A 24,473-nucleotide genomic window follows, 5' to 3' on the forward strand; every position below is an offset into this window, starting at 1 on the left:
ACTGCACTGAAGGCTAATATAACCCAAGGTATTATTGTAAGCCTGTTTTCTTAGTATAGCCCACAGTGGATTGGTTTTGCTTCTTATGCAGTCTGCTGTATTGCTTTAGGTATACATGATTTTGTGGAAGTTTTTAATGGATTGGGTACAATTATGTTTTATTCTATACTACTGTAATGGCCATACTTTAACAGTTCCAGGTGCTCTATGTATATGTCCCATGGGTGTATCGTTTGCATACATTGCAATACAATACATACTTATGGCAAGACCTACAAATATTACTGTCAAAATTCTGGAAGACTGCCATATGATTGTCTACATTGCAACATCGTGCCATCCTGGCAATGGCAATGTGATTTCCATTTGTATGTTTATCATGCAAAGCAGTCATTCTCTTGCTAGGTCTACAGTGGACTAATATGTACTGTAAACAGTCCACATATGGCTATTACAAATTTGTTGTTGACTTCGGCTTTCTCTTGGGCTTTGTCTGCCTTGCATAGACTGTTGCATAGAACTTCTCTGTAGGCAGGAGGAGGTAGAGTTGCTGTCTAGACATAGCTACGCACTGGCAATTCAGTTCCAAGATTACCCTATAGCTCTAATGTCTGCTTCCAGTTAGCTGGCTTAATAGAAGATGTAGTGGCTGACCCACTGATTCTCTAGTCTGTAATTTTTTTGACAGCATAGCTGCATATTTATTTGCCCCTGTATCACTGGCTACTTTATGATATGTGATTGCTAATGTGATAATACCTAGGTAAACGGATTGCATGAAATAATAGATTATGAGGATGAAGGCATATCATCAGTCAAGAGCTCCATAAAGAGACCATTATTTGACAAATGCTATACAATCATAATCGTAATCATAGAAGACACATTTGAGTCATTAAGGTATGCAATGCGTGATGACCATTCTTCCATTTTGCAGTGTTATTGATTGCAGTTGCTATCTTATATTTACCTCAACAATAAGCTGGGCAAATCTTTGTTTTATTTTGTCATACTGTGAACAGTCAACTCATGCCGACCACTATAAAAGCAGAGGGGTTGATTTACTAAAACTGGAGCTTGCAAAATCTGGTGCAGCTCTGCATAGTAAGAGCCCATTCACACAGGGACGACTTGTCAGGCGACCTAGTCGCCTGACAAGTCGCCTCCCGTTCTGTGCTATGGAACCGTTCTAAGGGGAGCGACGCAAGTCGCTCCGACTTAGAAAAAGGTTCCTGTACGACTTCGGGGGGCGACTTGGGGCGACTTGCATAGACTTCTATACAGAAGTCGTTTTGCAAGTCGCCCGGGCAGTCGTTTGCAGGTCGCCTCGCTGAGGCGACCTGCAAGTCGTGTTGCCCCTGTGTGAATGGGGTCTAACCAATCAGCTTCCACGCTTCCAAGCTTAACTGAACAAGCTGAAGTTAGAAGCTCATTGGCTACCATGCACAGCTGCACCAGATTTTGTACTATCCAGCTTTATGCCAGCCATACTTGGGTTGAATTCCAAACAAATGTTCTTTCCAAAACCAGAGATTTTGTGTGTTTTGTGATCCGATGGCGCTACCGTTGATTTCGAAATTTGACCAACCAAGCCTTTAATTCCACATCATGTTGCTACATAATTTTTCGTGGCCGGGAATCTTCTTTTCTTTCTGTTTTCTTTCAGACAAATTTTGTTTTCTTTCATGAAATTTTCTTTTCTTCTGCTCATGCTCATTTCTTTTTCGATTATATTTCTCACATGATTTTCCCATCATTGATTACAAAATCGTTCAGTTTTCAAAAAAATATCAAACATACCTGATCACTCGAACTTCGAAATTCGAACGAAAAATCTTAGAAAAGATTTTCGAAAGAAAATTAATTTGGAATTCGACCCATGTATGGCCGGCTTTAGTAAATCAATCCCAATGTTTAGGTCACATATATTGCATATTTTGTTGTAGCTATGTAGTATTAAACAATTATCACACACATGCTGACCAGTAGAAAAAGCTGTTTTAACCCTACATGCATGGTAATTTAATACAGATTGCATCTAGGTTCTCATTCAGGGTTCGTTTACACCAGCGGCCTCCAACGGGAGAGGTGCCAATGCATCATAATGACACATCACACTGTTTATTTCTTTCAGTGTTGTTGAAATGTCCCAAAATTAAATGTTATCAATTTTTATCCACCGTGGCATGTTGCAATATGGTCTAGTGCATTGTAACAAACTGCGGTGAAAAAACCTAGAGCATTTCCTACTTTTCCAGCAGGCACAGTGGCAGCACAGTGGTGTGAACTGCCTTGTCTATATGTTTGGACTATGGTGTCTATGGGCAGCCTTGCCCAACACATATGTGTATGCGCTCGCACACCGCATATTGACAATGTATGTTTCTTTGTTCACTCATGCATATTACTGTGCCTTATTAACATTGGGAACAGTGGGAATAATGGGGTAATTGGTACTGTTTTAACAACTTGACCACTGGGCACTTAAACCCCCTTCCTAACCAGTCCAATTTTCAGCTTTTGGTGCTGTCACATTTTGAATGACAATTACTTAGTCATGCAACACTGTACCTATATGAAATTTGTGTCCTTTTTTTCACACAAATAGAGCTTTCTTTTGGTGGTATTTAATCACCTCTGTTTTTTTTTTATTTTTTGCGCTATAAAAGAAAAAAGACCGAAAATTCTGTAAAAAAATGCATTTTTCTTAGTTTTTGTTATAAAATTTTGCTAATTAGTCATTGTTCTTCATAAATTTTGGCCAACATTTATACTGCTACATTTCTTTTGGTAAAAATAACCGAAACCAGTGTATATTATTTGAGTCCACAAGCTATGGTGCCAATCTCTGAAAATTGATCACACCTGATGTACTGACGGCCTATCTCATTTCTTGAGACCCTAACAAGCCAGGAAAGTACAAATACCGCCCAAATGACCCCTTTTTGGAAAGTAGGTATTTAGTAAGAGGCATGGTGAGTTTTTTGAAGTTGTAATTTTTTTTCCCACAATTCTTTGCAAAATCAAGATTTTTTTTTCTTTTTTTTTTTCACAAAATTATTATATTATCAGGTTATTTCTCACACACAGCATATGCATAGCACGAATTACACCCCAAACACATTCTACTACTCCTCCTGAGTACGGCGATACCACATATGTGAGACTTTACACAGCCTGGCCACATACAGAGGCCCAACATGCAGGGAGCACCGTCAGGCGTTCTTGGAGCATAAATTATACATATAATTTCTTGACTACCTATTACACTTTTGAAGGCCCTGGAGCACAAGGACAATAGAAACTCCCCAAAATGACCCCATTTTGAAAAGAAAACAACCCAACGTATAATCTATGAGGCATAGTGAGTCTTTTGAACATGTCATTTTTTTCTGCAAGTTTCTGGAAAATGTGTAAAGAAACATTTTTTGACAGTTGTCAATTTATACAATATTTCTAACACATAGCATGTACATGCCAAAAATGACACCCCAAAATAGATTCTCCTACTCCTCCCGAGTACGGCGATACCACATGTGTGAGACTTTTACACAGCCTGGCCACATAGAGAGGCATGAAGGGAGCACCGTCAGGCGTTCTAGGGGCATAAATGTCAAATATAATTTAACTACCTATTACACTTTTGTGAGGCACTGATGTGGCATGGATGAGCATGAATGGGGATGGATGAGCCGTGGATGGGGATCGCTGAGTATGGATGGGATGACTGAGCATGAATGAGCATGGCTGAGTACGGCTGGGTACGACTGGGTACGGCCAGGTACGGCCGGGCACGGCTGGGTTTGGCTGGATACGGCTGGGATGGCTGGGTACGGCTGAGTACGGCTGAGTATGGATGGGGTGGCTGGGTACGGCTGAGTACGGCTGGGTACAGCTGAGTACGGATGGGTATGGCTGGGTATTGCTGAGTATGGATGGGGGTGGATGGGATGGCTGAGCATGGATGAGTATTTCTGAGTATGGATGGCTGGCTGAGTATAGATGGCTGGCTGAGTATGGATGGATGGATGAGTATTGCTGAGAATGGATGGATGGATGGCTGAGCTTTGATGAGTATTGCTGAGTGTGGATGGATGGATGAGTATGGATGAGTATTGCTGAGTATGGATGGATGGATGAGCATGGATGAGTATTGCTGAGTATGGATGGATGGCTGTGCATGGATGGATGGATGAGTATTGCTGAGTATGGATGGATGGCTGGCTGAGTATGGATGGATGGATGGCTGGCTAAATATGGATGGATGGATGGCTGGCTGAGTATGGATGGATGGCTGAGCATGGGTGAGTATTGCTGAGTATGGATGGATGGCTGTGCATGGATGGATGGATGAGTATTGCTGAGTATGGATGGATGGCTGTCTGAGTATGGATGGATGGATGGCTGGCTGAGTATGGATGGATGGATGGCTGGCTGAGTATGGATGGATGGCTGAGCATGGATGGCTGGCTGAGTATGGATGGATGGATGGCTTAGTATGGATGGATGGATGGCTCAGTATGAATGGCTCAGTAAGGATGGCTCAGTATGGATGGATGGATGGCTCAGTATGAATGGATGGCTTAGTATAGAGTGGGCACAAATCAGCACTGTGGGCACTACACATCCAGCCCACAGCGCTGCAGCAGCATCTGATCTCTCCCCTCTCTGTTCCATCTGTACAGAGAGGAGAGAGAGGAACTGGACGTGACGGCGGTCTGTTTACAAGTGATCGCTCCGTCATTTGACTGTCAGCGGCCATTTACCGTGATCCGTGATGTGCCGGGTCCTCTGGACCCGGCGGTCACGGATGTTCGTGCAGGAGCAAGATTCTGGAAGGACATCAATCTACACCCTCCCAGAGTTATCGAGCCGTGCTGTAGCCATCATTCGGCTATAGCGCGGTCGCTAAGTAGTTAAAGAAAGCATGCATTTTTGCATGTCACTATTGAAATTAGCTTGAAGCAGATCTCCAGACAAATTTTTTTTTTTTCTAATTTTGAGTGTGTAAACAATAGTTATCATTGCTGAGGTGTAGCTCATGACCGTATGGCAGTCCTCTCCTTTATTATTACTATTTTTCTCTATGTCAGATATTATAGCTCTAAATGTGCAGTACTTTCAGCCACTGCAAATATGAGAGTTGTAGCCTCCAGACTCAAAAGATTTAATACATTCGTTTATACACCCCCCCACTCCCCTTGGCTATTCACGGAATGCCATGGATTCTGTGAATGGCCAAGGGGGTGGGTTATATAAACAACACTAATGCTTTTGAGTGTCCTCAAAACAAGATGGTTCCCAATATTACATATTCTTAAGCTAGCCAAATTTGCCAAACCATTTCTTTATGCCCTGGAAGTCATATCTAGGTCTGCTGGTTTATAGCTCGGAGAAGGACTGAAATATGGAACCATAATCCAACTTGATTACAGCTGTTTCATGCTTTTGAGCCCATGTCAGTCCGACACATGAACATTGTGGCATTAATGGAGTATGGTATGTGGAGCAACAAGAAAGAATCACAAAAAATTAATCACATTATGGTAGGCTACCTGCAAACCGTCATGGTTTGTTAGGTATTCAAACGCCTCGTATTCAACCAAGTTGAATATTTATTAGAAATTGTGGACAGTCAGGTTCTAGTGTTATGACAAATTTTAATAATTCATCTGGTGATGACATTTCTTCTGATAGAATTGAATACTACCTCCAGGTAATAACCTAGTGCCCAGTTGCAGCACCTTTTTACAATTGTTTTCATTGAAGTCTGAATATATATTTTTTTATATTGGAGGATATAATGCATTTTTTGTAACTACCAGTACCTCATTGAAAAGAAAATATATAATGGTTCTGTATCAGTTATTTTTTTTAAGTTTATTCATGTATATATTGTGGTATTGGGGTGATTATACTTGTGTGGTAGGTGCTTTTTCCCAATAAGTTATGCTAGTCCAAACTGTATTTTAAGGGCATTTCAGCCAACGTTTATTGAACAAAAGCGGAAGTTCACACAGACATCAGTTGAGCACGCAAGGGTTTTGATCATCAACATCAAAAGTCAACAGAAAGCACCAAGCCACCTGTCTTCCTTGTCAGCAGCACGCCTTCTCTCCTTACCAGTCCTTTTGACTGCGTTGCACAGCTCTCCTGGTTTCACTTGCCTCTCTTAGCTTCTAGCACCCTGCTGCACAGCCTACTCCTTACCTCTGAATAGGAATTCTTCTGACACCCTGATAGGAGCCCATCTGACTCCTGGAACAAGATCTCCTGGCTGCTAGCTGGGGCTCCTCTAACCCTGGGTTGAGAAGTTCTGTCCCCCCGACTCCTGGCTGGGGCTCCTCTGACCCCTGTGTGAGACCCCTGTCACCAATATGGGAGCTGTCTCCAAACTGGGAACCTTAAGCTATCCTCAGACTTGAGTATATAACGACCCTGCACAACTTTATACTCACACAAGCTGCCGGCACCCAGGAAAATTCAGGACACTGGATTAAAGGCTTCATCCCATCCAAAACACTTTGGAACTCTCAAGCTCCAAGCCCCAATCCAGGTTTACAGAATTCAGAGAAAGCCAAAAACCCAGCTTTCTCCACAATAGTCTGGAACTTCACAGTTATGCCCCGTACACACGGTCGGACATTGATCCGACATTCCGACAACAAAATCCTAGGATTTTGTTCCGACGGATGTTGGCTCAAACTTGTCTTGCATACACACGGTCACACAAAGTTGTAAGAAAATCCGATCATTCTGAACGCGATGACGTAAAACATGTACGTTGGGACTATAAACGGGGCAGTAGCCAATAGCTTTAATTTCTTTATTTATTCTGAGCATGCGTGGCACTTTGTGCATCGGATTTGTGTACACACGATCAGCATTTCCGACAACGGATTTTGTTGTTGGAAAATTTTATATCCTGCTCTCAAACTTTGTGTGTCGGAAAATCCGATGGAAAATGTGTGATGGAGCCCACACACCGTTGGAATTTCCGACAACAAGGTCCTATCACACATTTTCCGTCGGAAAATCCGACTGTGTGTACAGGGCATAAGCCTTAATGTGAATCTGTGTCATTTTCTCCTACATTTTAACAGTGTCAGGGCCTCACACTGTCACTACCTCAGCCCCCCCCCCCCTCTACTTTGTTTCCAACTGGAAACATAAGCTCCTCACTTTGGCATCTCTGTGCCAGTGACCACCTAACTTTTTAAGGGGAACTCTGATCTACAGGACCTAATTAGACCTTTCCAAGTCTTCTTTCTGGAGTGCTTCCACAAGCACTTTTTCTGAGACCTTAACAGGGCCCTACCCGTCCTTCTACCACCCCTCCTACCCTTTGGTCTGGGGATCTTGGGGATGCATCTATTTTTTTATGTATTCTGGCTTTCCTGCTGCTTTTCCTCAACTCCCTATCTTGAAGCTGTGGGGAACTTTCTATGCTTAAAACACAGACACTTTCCTTCTCATTTGTACCAACTTCAACCACTCTTGGTGTATTTTTGGGTTCATTAACACTTTTGTGGTTACCCTTGGCAACTTAAACTTCATTTACAATAACATTCCTTTATGGTTCACACATTTCTTTGTTACAGTTACCAACACTGTTAGTATTTCCTGTCAGAGTGCCTCCAGGTACCTTAACTTGTACCTCTTTGTGGGCTGATTTGCTGAGGTTTGAGTGGCAGAGACATTTAAAGAGACCTCCACCTCACTGGAGATAACTGACATGACAGCTTGTTGCTTCCCCAGAGCGCTGTCTGATGTCTCATACTCATCCCCTCTCTTTCAGAAACAGTGAGTCATTACCAGTTACACTGTCCTTCTGACACTCAACATTATTCATCTGATGGGCTGTGGACAAAATCTCTGCCAAGCAGGCACCCTTATCCTGTCCTCACTGGCGGTGGTTAACTTTTGCAGCAGCCAATGTGGTCTCAACCACTGGCTGACATCCGTCTGCCCATAGGAGTCAATGGATGGCCTGCTCGAATCCACCTGAAAAAGGTGGATCCGAGTGGGCTTGCTGTGTGAAAGGGGCCTTAATGTGAATCTTGTTTTCTTTCGCCACTCTTTCACAGCGGCAGGGCTTCTGTGTAAAATCGACATCAAAACAGAATTCAATGATCTGCAAATCTCATAAAACCATATTTTATTCACAATAGAAAATAGAAAAAAATATGTAATGTTTAAACTGAAAATTTGGAGTTTTGGGAGAAAAATGTTGTCCTATTCTTGGCTGGGTCTTTATCGTATTTTTTGCTTCAAGGTGTGCTAAATATTTTCAATTGGTGAAAGTTCTGGACTGTAGGCAGGCCACTTAAGCACCTGAACTCTTCTACTACAAAGGCATGCTGTTGTAATAGATGCAGCATCCGGTTTAGCATTGTCCTGATGAAATATGCTGGGCCTTCCCTAATAAAAGATGTCACCTGGATGGGAGCATATGCTGCTCTAAAACCTCAATATATATTTTAGCATTGGTGCTGCCTTTCCAGATGTGCAAGCTGCCCATTCCATATCCACTAATGCACCCCTACACCATCAGAGGTGCAGGTCTTTGAACTGAGCGTTGATAACAAGCCAAAAGATCCCTCTCCTGTAGTCCGGAGGACGTGGCATCCATGTCAAATTTAGATTCATCTGACCACAGAACCATTTTAAATGAGCTTTGCCTCAGAGAAGATGGTGGCGTTTCTGGATCATGTTCAGATATATTTTCTTCTTTGCATGATAGAGCTTCACCTTGTATTTTAAGATGGCACGGCAAACTGTTTTCACAGACAGAGATTTTTAGAAGTATTCCTGAGCTCATGCAGTAATGTCCATCACAGAATCATGCCTGTTTTTAATGCAGTGCCTTCTGAGGACCCAAAAGATCACAGGCATTCAACATTGCGTTTTGGACTTGTCTCTTGTGTACAGAGATTTCTCCAGATTCTCAGAATCTTTTGATATCATATACTGCAGATGATGATATATTTAAAGTCTTTGCAATCATATGTTGAGGAACATTGTTCTGAAGTTGTTCAACCACTTTTAGATGCAGCTTTTCACAGATTGGTGAACCTCTGTCCATCCTTACTTCTGAGACACTCTTGGGGTTATTTACTAAAGGCAAATCCACTTTGCACTACAAGTGAACTGCAAGTGCACTGAAAGTGCACTTGGAAGTGCAGTCGCTGTAGATCTTAGGGGGACATGCAAGGAAAATAAAAAACAGCATTTTAGCTTACACATGATTGGATGATAAAATCAGCAGAGCTTCCACTCATTTCAGATCTTCCCCACAGATCTACAGCGACTGCGCTTCACAATGCACTTTCAGTGCACTTGTAGTGCAGAGTGGATTTGCCTTTAGTAAATCAACCCCTCTGACTCTCTAAGATGCTCTTTTTATGCCCAACCATGTTACTATACTAACCTGTTATCAGTGAACCTAATATGTTGTGCTCTGAAAATGTTATAGATTGGCAAATCCTATCCTCATATTGATTAGTGGTTCCAAATTAATAACAGCTACTGCAGTAGGGAACAGATACAAAAAGATACACTCAGCATCTTTCCAAAATAACTGTTTTTTTTTTATTTGATGCTAACCATACAAAAATAGAATAAAGTTTTATACAGAATTTACAAATTTAATTTACAGTTGTAAATTGTTCCTTCAGCAACATATATTTTGTTCATTTCCTGAAAGGCAGACATTCTCAACCAGGGTTCTGTGGAACCCTACTGTTCCTCCAGAGGTTTCTAGGGATTCCCTGATCTGTGGCTAGTTGACCTTCCATCTGAAGGTGCCTTCATAGGTTCCAGGTCAATTGCCACTTGGCAGAGCCAGTGACATGACACTGAAGATCTTTTCAGCTAATTGTAAGGGTGGCATTGTAACCAAGTTTCCACTGCAAAATTTGAGGATGGATTGCTTCACAGTGCCTGCAGCAACAGGAATCAGGGCTTTTTTTTAAGTTTACTGATATTGAGAATAAGTAGATATTTGAATGTCCTGACCACTAGTGTTCTTGAGCCTCGGTTCACATATGTGCGGGAAATGCAGCAAATTCTGTGTGTTTCCGCACCACATGGCGTTCATGCGATCTGCTGTGGGTGTCAATGTTAAATAAATGACACCCCAAAACAGCACGCTAAACCCAGTGCGATTGCCTGAATCAGATTGCATGGGTGTGAACACCCATGCAATCTGATTCCGGTGTGGCACAAAAAAGGGTCCTGCACTGTTTTGGTGCAGATGAGGTGCAATTTGAGCCATACAAAACGAATGGCTCAAATCGCACAGCACAGACATCGCATGAGATTTGCACAGCAATGCTGTGTGATTCCTGTGTGAATCACATGCAATGTTTCACATCGTGGCTATGTGAACCTAGGCTTAAACTGCAGAAATTCAAAAGGGGATTTTCTTTGTTTGGGACATGTTTAAATGTAATGACATTACTCTCTGGAAATACATTAAAATTATTTTCAAGATTAGGCCACTGCACCCTTACTGTACCTGATTTATCATGAATCAAAACGCTGTACAGTTATTAAGTACAATATTTAATTTGATCACTAAGCAATCTTTAAATAATGACTGCAGTGCAAGACTTGTATGTCTGTAATTAGCATAATGATTTAAAGAAGTAACTTACATTGTTGTCCAATAAACAGCTCAGGCCTGTTCTACTTTTGTAAATGCAGAGCGCATCCTGCGTAGGCTAGAGCGTCTCTCTCAGGGTGGATGCTGTGAACAGTGTGATTCACGCCTCTGAATCATCCCATGTCCTCAGGGATTTGAGCAAAGGCTTCTGATTTGCACATCAGCTTTAGAAAAAGAGTTTGATGCTTAGCACAGGGTATTAGTCTCCTCTATGGTCCTGAAATGTTTGTTACTACATAAATATTTGATGGAGTTTTATATTTGTATGTGATATATACTGTAAAATTTACATAAAAACTGAATGCAATGATTTGCAAATTTCATAAAAACCATATTTTATTCACAATAGAAAACATATCAAATGTTTAAACTGAGAACCATTAAAAAAAAGGGTCATTTTGAAATTGCCCATCTGCAGCTTCTCTCTCTCTCTCTTTTCCTGGTCTAACAGGCTTAGCTGAGAATCAAAGGCAGTAGCGAGGGAGCAGGGGGCAGAGCTGAGTCCTGCTGTCAGTTTATATATACGCACACAGGGAGGCTTGGGAGCCAGCCTGCATGAGTTCCCCCATAGAAAGCCGCTTTCTATGGGGGCATTCTCCAGAGAGGAGGAGCCAGGAGTACCGACGGGGGAGTACCCGAGAAGAGGAGGTTCAAGTCCATGCTGTGCAGTTTTAGGAAGAGTAACTGAGTAACCACAGTACCAAACTGTCTCCATTTACAGACAATTTGTCTAACTGTCAACTGATGGATGCCTAAACAGTTTGAGATTGCTTTGTAATCCTTTCAAGCCTGATGCAGATCAACTACTCTTGATTTGAAATCAAGCGACTAAATAGGTAGAAGGAACTCTCATGGTGTAGTATAAGTATGTATACCAATTTATTTAAAAGGGTTAAAAATACTCACAAAATAACAAGGCAAAATCAGCATAATCAAATGTGCATCTCGGTGCAATCTTCTAATTCCTTCCTCATGCTGGGCTACAGCCCAGTTCCGGGTCCCAGCCTGCGTTTTCGCATCACCTATGTTGGCCCCGCCCGATGAGTTTCTTTTACCTATTTATGATTTTCTTGTGGATACCTTTTGGTGGAAGGTTCAGTGAAGATCTCATGATACCACAGCATTGCTCACATTAAAAGTGTGTCTTGACCATATGTTTTAGGTGGCCTCCCCATCTGGTATGGTGGACCTATATACACTAAGTTGTGTTTGGGTGAAATATTTTCTTGTTTCAATTCATGAATGGAAGAATCATTTAAGAGGACTTATCATGTTACTGGATTATTATCGTTATACACATTTGTTGTGGTGGACTGTTTCATACTCCCTTTTTCTGGAATCTTTTACATAGACTTTTCATGTGTGTTGTAATATGTATATATTATTGTTTGTTTTTTAAGTGCTGCACATATTTATGAAATTGTGATTTTTTTTTTTTTTTGATCAGTATCAAGATCTGTGGTGGTAGCTGCTATTCTCTATATATTCATTATATATTGTTTCACATATAATTGTTTTATACTGTATATTGTTTCACATATTATTTATTTCACCTTAGTGCAGAGTTTCTCCCCTTATATACAATAAAGTGAAGCTTTACCTGATTTATTAAGCTCTTGAGCAACTGCACTTGGAAAGTGCACTGTCGTTTTGCCTTTAGTAAATCAACCCCATTGCGGTTTGTCTATTGTTGCGACTTAGATGAGGATCAGATCACATTTTATGGCAAATTATTGCAGAAAACCAGCTAATTCCTAAGGGATTCACATACTTTTTCTTGCTACTGTGTATGTACAGTATATTATGCACTAAATGTTGATTTGGCCACCCAAGAGAAGCAAAGTCTTGATGACACATCATCTTAATATATAGTTACTGTTGCTATTTGTCACCAGGTTTTTCTTTAGTTTTACAGTTGTAATACATTTACTGTACCAGCTTTCAATACAGATATAAGGAATGGTGACAATTTGTTATAGTTGTTTCTTATAGTTTAGCTTTTGTCCTTTTTCCTAAACAATAATTATTAACAAAGATTAGAGGGATGTGAATAGGGTACTACTGCAGCAGGCAGTGCAGGGCTGCGGGGGATGAAAATTCTAAATTTAAACAGAGTGGGAAGGAAAAACTAGGAATTTCTCAGAAATGCCCTCTAATTCCCAGTGTGGTTTGAGGTTAGCTAAGACCACTGACATTCTCAGGGACTCTGGCTTGATAGATCTTGAAAAGATCTATTTGTACATTTATTTTTTGTAGCATTGTACCTGAAAAGTTATAGTGTAATGATGTTTCCATACTATTTCTGTTATTTCTAAATAGAGAGATCTAGAGGGTCCTTAATTATTTTTCGGGATATAATTGTCCATTCCATTCTGAAATGACTTTTCCAATTATAACTTGAACACTTTGCACCCTGGAAAATATTAATTCTTGTTTGCTGATGTATACAACTTAGCCCTATTGTTTGGCATTATAATATATCTTTTATACATGGATTGTGATTATGATGCATTTTACACAGCCTACCTGAACATTTTATTTTTATTTAGGCATAGCTGTAGAGCACCAGTCTACCACTCCCCTTTTTTCTTGACCCAGTTTTTTTTACATATTTCCAAACACTTTCATTGCAGATCACTTGTGTTAAGAGAAGGTGGTAAAGTTCTAGTCCACATCTATACCTGATGCTCAAGCACAGGTTCCTCCCCGACAAGTGCTCTGCTTGAACATAATTGTCCCAGCCATCCCTCCTGACCAAAGTGAATTGATTAATAGGCAACCATTTCTTATGTTATGCTCTTATATATCATACATTTCCCTTTTTGGATTTTTCTAAAGTGAAGTCAGCGATAATGGGTGGGGGACCTGTGTTCTTCAAGTTCAAGGGAGCAAGAGTGGATCTGGGTGCAAAGCAGGACAAGTCGCTTATCTGTGGTAAATTCCGAACACAGCAGAATGGACAAGTTCACTGGCAATTTGAGTTTGGGGGAAATTATCTATTATTCACCATTGTCTGTGTTTCCTGGATGGCTTTAGTAGCTCACTTATCGATTTAATATCTTTGATAGTGCTCTTGAGGATGTATTTGGCCATTGATACAGTTAGTGGTGTTACCTGTGAAAATATGAATGTGTTTTCCAGTGATAGGATAAATAAAGCACAACCCCTTTTCCATTGTATTTTTGTGGACCTGGAAATGAGTAAAAGTTTTTACCCATAGATTCAAATCGTTATGTAAAGAAGACCAAGGACAAGGTGTGCTTTAGAGGCTACGCTGGAATTTGTGTACATGACCAAACAGTGCCATGGCATGTAGTATGAAATTAGTGTCATACAGTGTTACAAGTGATAACCTCATACAATTATGGAGATCAAGAATATGAGCCTTATGTGATGCTTTAGCTGAATTTCCCTATTGAATGATGATATGTATGATCAATATTACAGTATCGTCACCTTTGTTTTAGAAAGAATAGGGATAGCGACTTGATGCTGACGTCACGCTGCTGCTTGATACTGGTTGACAGTGGCCTTTTATGTGAGTTACAGCGGTTTTTAATAATATACAGTGCCTTAAAAAAGTATTCATACCCCTTGAAATTTTCCACATTTTTTCATGTTACAACCAAAAACATAAATGTATTTTATTGGGATTTTATTTGATAGACCAACGCAAAGTGGCACATAATTGTCAATACTCAATAATTTGTAGAACCACCTTTCACTGCAATTACAGCAGCAAGTCTTTTTGGGGATGTCTCTACCAGTTTACTCATCTAGAGAGTGACATTTTTGCCCATTCTTCCTTGCAAATTAGCTCAAGCTCTGTCAAATTAGATGGAGAACATCTGTGAACAGCAATTTTAAAGTGTTGCCACAGATTCTCAATTGGAGTTAGGTCTGGATTTTTACTGGGCCATTTCTAACACATGAATATGCTTTGACCAGAACCATTTTATTTTAGCTCTGTCTGTATGTTTAGGGTCGTTGTCCTACTGGAAGGTGTCCCACCACCCCAGTCTCAAGTATTTTGCAGACTCTAAGAGGTTTTCTTCTAAGATTACCCTGTATTTGGCTCCATCCATCTTCCCATCAACTCTGACCAGCTTCCCTGTCCCTGCTGAAGAAAAGCATCCTCACAACATGATGCTGCCACCACCATGTTTCACAGTGGGGATGGTGTGTTCAGGGTGATGTGCAGTGTTGGTTTTCAGGCACACATAGCATTTTGCTTTTAGGCTAAAAAGTTACATTTTGGTCTCGTCTGCCCAGAGGACCTTCTTCCACATGTTTGCTGTGTACCCCACATGGCTTTTGCAAACTGCAAATGTGACTTTTTATGGCTTTCTTTCAACAATGGCTTTCTTCTTGCCACTCTTCCATAAAGGCCAGATTTGTGGAGTGCACGACTAATAGTTGTCCTGTGGACAGATTCTCCCACCTGAGCTGTGGATGTCTGCAGCTCCTCCGGAGTTACCATGTGCCTCTTGGCTGCTTCTCTGATTAATGCTCTCCTTGCCCAGCCTGTCAGTTTAGATGGATGGTCATGTCTTGGTAGGTTTGCAGTTGTGCCATACTCTTTCCATTTTTGGATGATGGATTGAACAGTGCTCTGTGAGATGTTAAAAGCTTGGGATATGTTTTTATAATCTAACCCTGCTTTAAACTTCTCCACAACTTTATGCCTGACCTGTCTGGTGTGTTCCTTGGCCTTCATGATGCTGTTTGTTCACTAAGGTTCTCCAACAAACCTCTAAGGGCTTCACAGAACAGCTTTATTTATACTGAGATTAAATTTCACACAGATGGACTCTATTTACTAATTAGATTACTTCTGAAGGCAATTGGTTCCACTAGATTTTAGTTAGGGGTATCGGGGTATCATTTTCCTTCCACTTCACAATTATGTGCCACTTGTGTTGGTCTATCACATAAAATCCCAATAAAATAAATTTACGTTTTTAGTTGTAACATGACAAAATGTGGAAAATGTTAAGGGGCATGAATACTTTTTCAAGGCACTGTATCGGTCCTTTTATTGTGACGTGCTCTTAATTTTGCTCACATGGTGCAATAAATACTACATTATAATATATGTGTTGGCTCTAGAGTGAGCTTTATTTGCTTCAGTTTGGAGCGGACCTGAGGAAGGGCACCCAAGCAGGTGCGCTCCCGAGCTGCAGCTCTGTGTGTCCATGCACACACGGAGTTGCAGCTCTGCCCTGCCCCCTCCATCTCCTGATTGGCTCACTGGCTGTGATTGACAGCAGTGGGAGCCAATTGCTACCGCTGCTGCCCAAAGCCAATCAGGGGTGTGAGTCCCTGGAGAGCCAAGGCTCTTGTGGACATCGCTGGATCGAGAGGGGGCTCAGGGAAGTATTGGGGGGCTGGAGAGGCTGCTACATACATGTTTTTTACCTTCATGCATGCATGCCTTTACAACCACTTTTAGCTTTAGCAAAAAAAACAAAAAACTGAAAGCTGGTTTCTCTGCGGAGCTACATCACATTTTGCACTCTCCAGTTATAGTAAATCAACTCCAATGTGTGAAATTTGCCGTTTTAAACATTACCTAGGCATTCTGAAGAATGTCTGATTTCACACATTGCCTGAGTACAGCTGCTCATGAAATAGGTCTCTTTCAAATAGGAGGTCAGGGGGTAGTAAAAACCGCACCCCAACTGCCCACGCAAACTGTAAAAAAACAGCCGGAGGGGGCTGTTCACATGCCGTAGCTGCAGCATTTTGAACTTGGGCTGCCGAGTTTGACAAGCAGCACCACTTGTCTACTTTGCCCATTGAGTTCAGTAGGACCGTACTGCAACCACGTGCAATGCATGCGATTGCAGAGTGGTAATGCAGCATTATAGAGTTAAATCAGGCGGTGAGGAGGCAATATAACACCTCCACACTGAAAGGAGAGCCTGATATCAGTACAGCATGGATTTATGCAGATCTTGACCTGGAGTGAAGAACAGGTGCACAGCTCCTGGCGTTTGTAGTGTGCAGGCGCTAACACAGGAAGAACTTGATGGGTAGCAGAATGCGGGAGAGTGGCGGGACGTCTCCTAGGAAATACTCTTCTACCTTAGCTGAGCCTCTCCGCTGTACAATTTAGATCATCAGACTCTCTCCTTCCAGTTCTTGCAGCTCTCCACACAGACATCTGTCAGCATGCTTTTCTGAGACTGTCAGTTTTCTTGGTGAGGATGCTGCCAGGCTTGGAGAGGCATGCTGACAATGAAAACATTGAGGGCTGGATAGGGACAGCCAAAGGGCCAGATGTGGCCCTGGGGCTACAATTTGCCCAGATCTGTATTGGAGACCCATTCATGGTCTCACTGTGAGTAGGCGTGTAGCAACATTCTCTTGCTTACTCCTTAGATGGACTATGAACTATACTTATGAGATTTGTAGTGTGCATAGAGTAGTCACAGGACCACAAATAATGCATACTGTTTGTTTCAAATAAGTAGAAGTAAGGGGGGAAAGGGGAAGTTCTGGAGCTCACAGAGGATGTTACAATGAGGCAGAAAAACACAGTAAAGCCTCATACACACGATCAGATTTTCCACAGACAAAACTGCAGACTTTTGTCCAAAGGGCGTTGGCCCCAAACTTGTATTGCATACATATGGCACACAATTGTCAGCCAACAAACACGAATGTAGTGACGTACTACGTGTTTTTTCAGCTCTTTAGCGCCACCCTTTGGGCTCCTTCTGCTAATTTCGTGTTAGTAGAAGTTTGGTGAGTGTTGGTTCGTGCTTCTCATTTTGCGCTTTTCATTTTGTGCTTTTCATTTCGTGCTTTTCATTTCGCACTTTTCACTGTTCGTTTCTGAACGGCCGTTCATCAACCAGCCATGTTGCGGAATCAGAGGAGATAACGTGTTATTTATTATTGGCCTTGGAGTTATTGCTTTGACCCAAGTCCAGTCCAGGAACAAGAGGAGGAAGAGTTCTTGGACCAAAAATTGGTTGCTTTATTAATCATGACCAATTATGTCATATGCCTTTGCTGAGGGAGCTCCAGAAGAATAATCCGGATGATTTTTGGAATTATCTCCGGATGACGAACCCCTGCTTTCACCAACTCTTGGCATTGTTGACCCCGTATATTAAGAAGCAGGGCACATGCATGATGTTCTTATTTTATTTTTTGGTTGAATAATGATTTAATTTGGTATATTTTCTATATTTTTGGATGCATAGAATACACTTTTTGATTAAGTTCTATTGGCAAATAGCATGTCTAATTTTATTTGTTTTCTTTTTTTAAAGCACAATAACAAAATTGTGGAGAATAATACTTGGCTATGTGTTTTACTTCAAATGACAGTTTGGGAGTAGGCAGTTACATTTTAAAAAATACAATGTAAAATTAACAAAGAACACAATCATAGTTGTATCTTTGATCTTAAAAACTATGGGATAATGGTGTTGGGGTAACTTGCACCAAAAAAAAAAATAACAAGCATAATAATGTTATTCTTGATATCACTAGAAAAAAAAAAAGCCTTTGAAAATTCGTTTTCCATAACTCCATCAGTATCACCAGCAAAGCAGCTTCATTATTATCCCATTAAAGAAGAAGAGAATGTGTGCTGCATTTGGAGATTTCATAATTTGCCTCATCATGAATGTTAATACTCCATTACAAACACTAGTTTACAAGACCGACCGCTTCCAGCTCGTCCTTGCTTCCGAGCATGCGTGTTTGGACTTTGGACTTTTGTTCGATGGACTTGTGTACACACGCTCGGCAAATCCGGCAACAGACATTTGTCTGTGGAAAATTTTAAAGCCTACCACCCAGCATTTGTCAGCGAAAAATCCGACAACAATTGTCCGATGGAGCGTACAAATGGTCGGATTTTCCGCCAACAGCCTGTCATCACACAATTCCCAAAGTCAGATCATGTGCACGAGGCTTGAAAAAATAGATTACATTGCCATTAATCGCCACGCGTAAATGGGGCCAAATGGTGGATGTGTATGGATCATTTAAGGATGTTGTTTACTGTAACTTTGAAGTATCATTAAACCCACATAATTAAAAACTCTCAATAAATGCTGTAATACATGCTCTTCATAGTCACTACGGGATTCATTTTCTGAATTCTGCTAAAAACCTGGTTGATCCTGCCATTCTCTGTCTCCCCCCTCCTGTCCATGTCTCCACTGCAGTTGGGGATTTTTCAGAGCAGTGTTGGCAGCTGGTGCACATGCTCAGTTTTCTGTGAGTTTCAATGCTGAGCATTTCCTCCCTATCACATCTGAGCAGCCCATGTGACTATAGAGTCACACATGTGGGTGTATACACAGCAGTAAATGACAGCCCGTTCCCTCCATTCCCACTAACCAGTTAACCCAATAGGGGTAGGATATTATGTCTTGATTGATGGAGGCTTCACCTCCCTGTTATTCTAAGACACAGGCTGGAGGGGTGTGACACAGCCTGTGACTGGTAGAAATCCACCCCCACACCATGTTATTGTCAAAAAATAATAAATATTTAATTTCAAATATATATTTGTATGACAATTTAAAACAGTTTATTGATATTAATTATTTATTTTTACTCTGCATTCCAAAGGCTGTTTTTTTTTTTTGAACATGTGACCAGCAGCAGAGGACTAGAAGCTCCTCTTGCTGCTGTTTCCCTGCTGACATGCTGGGAAAGAGCTGGATCATTTGACAGCTGTTTATCGATTAGCCAAAGGGTACTTAGATGGGGTTTTTTTTGTTTTTTTATTAAAATAATGACGGTGTCATCATCCACATACAGAAATAGAAGGGATAATGTAAATTAGTTTAGTGTTTAGTATCATGTTAAGGAGAGGATGTGGGTTTGGGTGAGGATTGTGAGGAGAGATATTTTTACATATGCTAATATTTATTGTTCAGCTTATATGTAAAGTGAATGGATATGACAACAAATCAGATGTATATGTGTTTGAGAATTGCATGTACAATGCCTTTATGTCCTTTAATCCTATTATTCGTTGTCTCTGCACAAGTAATAAAAAGCAAACACATTTCAATGTGAAGTTCCTAAAATATGAACTTATTACTATATTGAGTTTATTCATCCACATTGGTTTTGTTTAGAGACGTTTCATGTCACAGAAGTATCACTTTCTTTCCTCAGTACAAGAAGGAGAAATTGCTCTGTGTATCTGATGTGTGAATAATTAAAATGCTGTTTATTGTCTGGTTTCAGATAACTTGACTTCAGGATTCGCTGTGAATGCTCCATTGAACACTGGTAAGTTTTATGAGAAAATTTGCATTGTGTAGCAGATGGGGTTAATTTAATATAGTAATTAGCTGAAAATCCTACAGGTGAGAAGATTAGTACCGCTGTGTCATTTCCAGCTGCACCCTTGTCTAGCACACACATATTAATATTTGGTTTTGAAACCTTGGTGTGACCAGACTTTCAACAATCTAGAGAACTACACAGATTTTATTTATTTTTAAATGGAACATGCAACGTACTCACATTATTATGCCCCGTACACACGGTCGGACTTTGTTCGGACATTCTGACAACAAAATCCTAGGATTTTTTCCGACGGATGTTGGCTCAAACTTGTCTTGCATACACACGGTCACACAAAGTAGTCGGAAAATCCGATCGTTCTAAACACGGTGACGTAAAACACGTACGTCGGGACTATAAACGGGGCAGTGGCCAATAGCTTTCATCTCTTTATTTATTCTGAGCATGCGTGGCACTTTGTCCGTCGGATTTGTGTACACACGATCGGAATTTCCGACAACGGATTTTGTTGTCGGAAAATTTTATATCCTGCTCTCAAACTTTGTGTGTCGGAAAATCTGATGGAAAATGTGTGAAGGAGCCTACACACAGTCGGAATTTCCGACAACAAGGTCCTATCACACATTTTCCATCGGAAAATCCGACCGTGTGTGGGGCATAATAGTAGAAAGGCTGCAGACCTGTCAGTAAAATTATATATACTGTGTCCTTATCAGGTAATAGGTAAATGTGTAGATATGCCAATTTTTCCTTCCATTTGTGGTTTTTCCTCCTGTTTAGCATGAAATGAAAAAACAGTGCCTCCATGGTACAGTGGGAGCTTTGTCTGTTCTGCTTTGTATAAGTTTCACTGGATATTGCACTTAGGTCTGTATTAATGGTACACTCCAGACAAAGTTAGCCATGGCTATTAAAGGCTAAGTTCACCTTTTTAAAAAAAAAATATATAGTAACTAAATACAGTAAATAAAAATAATTGTACGTGTTTTTGCAGGTAAAAAATGTATCTTAAATTTTTTTCTCTCAGGAGACTGCAGCGCATTTTACCCACGATCAAAGGGTGCAATGCCAGGCTCCTGCAGACACTTGCTACAACTTTCGGCCCATTCCTTCTGTTTGAAAGCTGGAGGAAATGTCAATGAACTATGAGAACGCTCACCAGTTCAATGAGAACTACAAGCTGCCTGCCATAGTGGCAGATGGTACTTGTAGTTCAATCAGTCACAGATTCCTGTGAATGAATCATGCGTCTGTACGAGTGCAGCTGTTTTTTAAATCTGAGAGTGGTTGTGGGGAGAGGATCCCCTGCCCACTGTCACAGTGAAGGTGGGGGGAATCATGGGTGTGGGAGGAGGTTTCTGAACATGTTACATGTTATACCCTAAATATTTGTGCTACATATAACATGTTCAGAGAGATGAGCTTATTCTTTAAGAATAGATAATCGGCTGAAAAATCAGACTGGAAGTAACTGTAATGTGCAGTTTGGGGCCTGTTCACACTTGCCTGCAGTCTAAAATGCTGCTGCCCGCACACTAAACAGGAGCCGTGGGCACAAGCATTTTACAGTGGTTGTAAACCCTGTACTATCACTTTTACCTACAAGTAAGCCTATAATAAGGCTTACCTGTAGGTAGTACTATGAATATCTCCTAAACTTTCAACGTGTAGGAGATATTCACTGTATCCGCATGTGCCAATGTCATCGGCACATGCGCACTGAAGAAACGGCTCACCCGTGCTGTTTCTTCAGTAGCTGTGCCGTGACTGGCGGCTCCCGCGCCCATGCGGGGGAGTGACGTCTTCTCGGCTCCGGCCAATCACAGCCCGGAGCCCGCAAACCCGGAAATAACTCCAGGAGACATGTCGCCGGTCACAGCGGTGTACGGGGACCACTGCAACAGCTTTGATCTAAGGTAAGTATTTCATAATGAGCTAATATGCGATTTCTTTTTTCGGGGGGGGGGGGGCATCCTATTGGAAGTGGAGTACTCTGGTAGTAATTGGGAAGGTGCTCCCCATAGTAGCTGGGTCTACTGGAGAAGCTGTGTGTGATAATGTGATCAGGATCCAGCACACTGGTTCTGATAGTGAAGGGCCTCCCACCTGGTTGCAGATAACTTGCCCATCTACCTCTGCCTCATCAGGTGTGGATTCTCTGAGCTGCTGTAGTAGGGAGGCAGAGAAACTTATCTTCTCTGGGAGTGTCCAGGAACCCAGAGAACTGTAGGAAAAGGAGATAAAAGTTTTTGCATGTGAGCTTCGAGAGTAAAAGAGCACAGACTACAGGTACGCATGATCACAATGCAGCCTATCTGCCCAGAGCTTCTGTTTTCCATTGGTGTGCTGCTGTATTACACATGGTCACACGGTTAATGAAACATATATATAATGTTGCTAATAACCTAAGGCATTTAGCCTGTGTGTGAGCAATCACAGGGTTTCTCTCTGGACAGGCACAGGTGCATCATCCAGCCCTGCAGTCTGTAGAACTCTGTGAGATGCTGAAAGCTTCTGTGACTGGACAGGGGTTGCACGGTGCACCAAGTGGTACTAAATTTTCAAACAGTATGCACCCTGGGATGATTGCCTGTAACGTAAGTATGGATTCCAGGCATTTGTTCTTACTGCCCTTAACGTTAGTAGAAGTTTTACGGGCGGCTGGCAGCAAGGCTTGAGAGTGCACCTGGGCATTCCACCAGCACAAAAACACTGGGTATAGGGCAGAGAGGCTAAATACTCAATGTGCATGGGGTCTAAGGAGAAAAGGTAACCGGAAAAAAGTAAAGTTGTTTATTAATCTGACTGGAAACATTACATGTTCTACCTGTTTTTAGGGTAGAACATGTAATATGTTCTTAATCCTGCGGCTGCTCCACGCCCCCCCCCCCATGACAACGGGAGGGGGATCTTCTTCCCACACCCGATGTCACTATTTGAAAAGAGTGTGGCTGTGCGGGCCTCCGCCCACATGGCCGCATCATTCATTCACAGTGTCCTATGAATGAATGAACTACAAGTACTGACATCCTTTGCGGCTGGTGGCTTGTAGTTCTCAATGAACTACCAGGACGCCGTTGAGCACTGTGGTAGTTCACTGATCCTATCATTGTGTAACTACCTGCCCATACGAGGTACGAGCAGACAGCTTATACTGCAAGAGCCATGCATTGCACCCATGATCTGCTGATCGCGGGTGCAATGTGCAATGCTTTCCAGGCTAGTAAATGCATATTTTTTTTACCTGCAAAAAAATGTGCATTTATTATTTTTTTAAAAAGGTGAACCTATCCTTTAAGTCGTCTTCTGTTACCAAACACGTTTCTTCATCTCCTCTCTTATCTCTATTACATTGTTCCTGATATTGCTGTGACTGCCCCTTGTACTATTGTCTATTCTTCCCACAACCTGCACCCCATGCCTTCCACGATCTTCCACAGTCTACTTGCCCTTCCTGACATGACTCCTTGTGAGATAGAGACACTGACTTGCAGCCTCTCTTTGAGTAACTAATTCGATTTAAGACGCTACACACGCAGAAATATTAAAATGGTATACATTTTTCAAAGTGGAGCCACAGATGTACCTGTTGCATAGATAAAAAAATGACATAAATGAATAAGTCTGTTAATAGCATTAACACAGCATATATATTCATTTGGCACCAATGAGAGACCCTGAATTATTAGTGGAATACCCCAGCACATACTTCACAAGGAGTACTCTCGGTTCCTAACCTTTAATGTTATTATTGCATTACCCACCTGCATCAATTGTTGGGTTGGTCAGAGAAGGTACCCCGATCCTCTGGAACCATCTTGGATTCTTGATAACCCATCCTTTCCATACTAATAGCCGCTTTTAGATCCCTATATTAACCCATCCCCTTCTGTTATGTTAAGTGCTAATCAATTTTCAAAATTTCTTTTAGACACTTGCATCAGATGCTACTGAACACTTTTAAATTAAAGTGGTTGTAAAGTCAGAGTAGGATTACTGCCAGCCCCTCTGTTATACCAAGGTATACTACACAGTATAAATGTTGGTCTAAAATGCCCTATTTCAGATGACCTCTGTGCGGTCACATGATCTCCTGCTGGTCTCCTCCCCCAATCTAAGAGCTACAGCGAGAGGGACTGAGATCCCCCTCAGACGTCAGCCGGGAGGTCACGCGACCACTGTGCTGTCTGCTCAGCCCCTCTCGCTGTAGCCCTTAGATTGAGGGAGGAGACCGTTGGGAGGTCACGTGACCGCACCGAGGTGATCTGAAAGAAGGTATTTAGCGTCATCATTTTAAGCAAACATTTACACTGTGTAGTATACCTTGGTATAACAGAGGGGCTGGCAGGAATCCTACTCTGACTTTACTGCCAGCTACTAAAAGCAACAGGAGGGGAGTGGAGCGGCAGGGAGGAGATTGCCCAAACACAGAAGCTGACAGGCAGGAAAGGAGGGGGAGAGAGGAGAGACTGTGGGATGACAGAGGCACGTAAACTGACCATGGTATCATGGACCATCA

At 41.6% G+C, this 24,473-nt stretch overlaps 1 protein-coding gene across 21 annotated transcripts in view; it reads left to right on the forward strand.

The window, feature by feature from the left end:
- The window catches only part of MAP2 (microtubule associated protein 2), a 309,720-nt gene that overhangs the window by 17,469 nt on the left and 267,778 nt on the right, over positions 1-24,473 (forward strand). For 19 of the 21 annotated variants that reach the window (XM_073633484.1, XM_073633482.1, XM_073633502.1 and 16 more), the window contains exon 2: positions 19,892-19,936. The exons of the other annotated variants lie outside the window; for them this stretch is intronic. The gene's annotated coding sequence lies outside the window, so the exon portion shown is untranslated. The remainder of the gene's footprint in view (positions 1-19,891; positions 19,937-24,473) is intronic. 21 annotated transcript variants of the gene reach the window in all.

Source organism: Aquarana catesbeiana, linkage group LG06 (assembly GCF_042186555.1).
Source record: "Aquarana catesbeiana isolate 2022-GZ linkage group LG06, ASM4218655v1, whole genome shotgun sequence".
Taxonomy (NCBI): domain Eukaryota; kingdom Metazoa; phylum Chordata; class Amphibia; order Anura; family Ranidae; genus Aquarana; species Aquarana catesbeiana.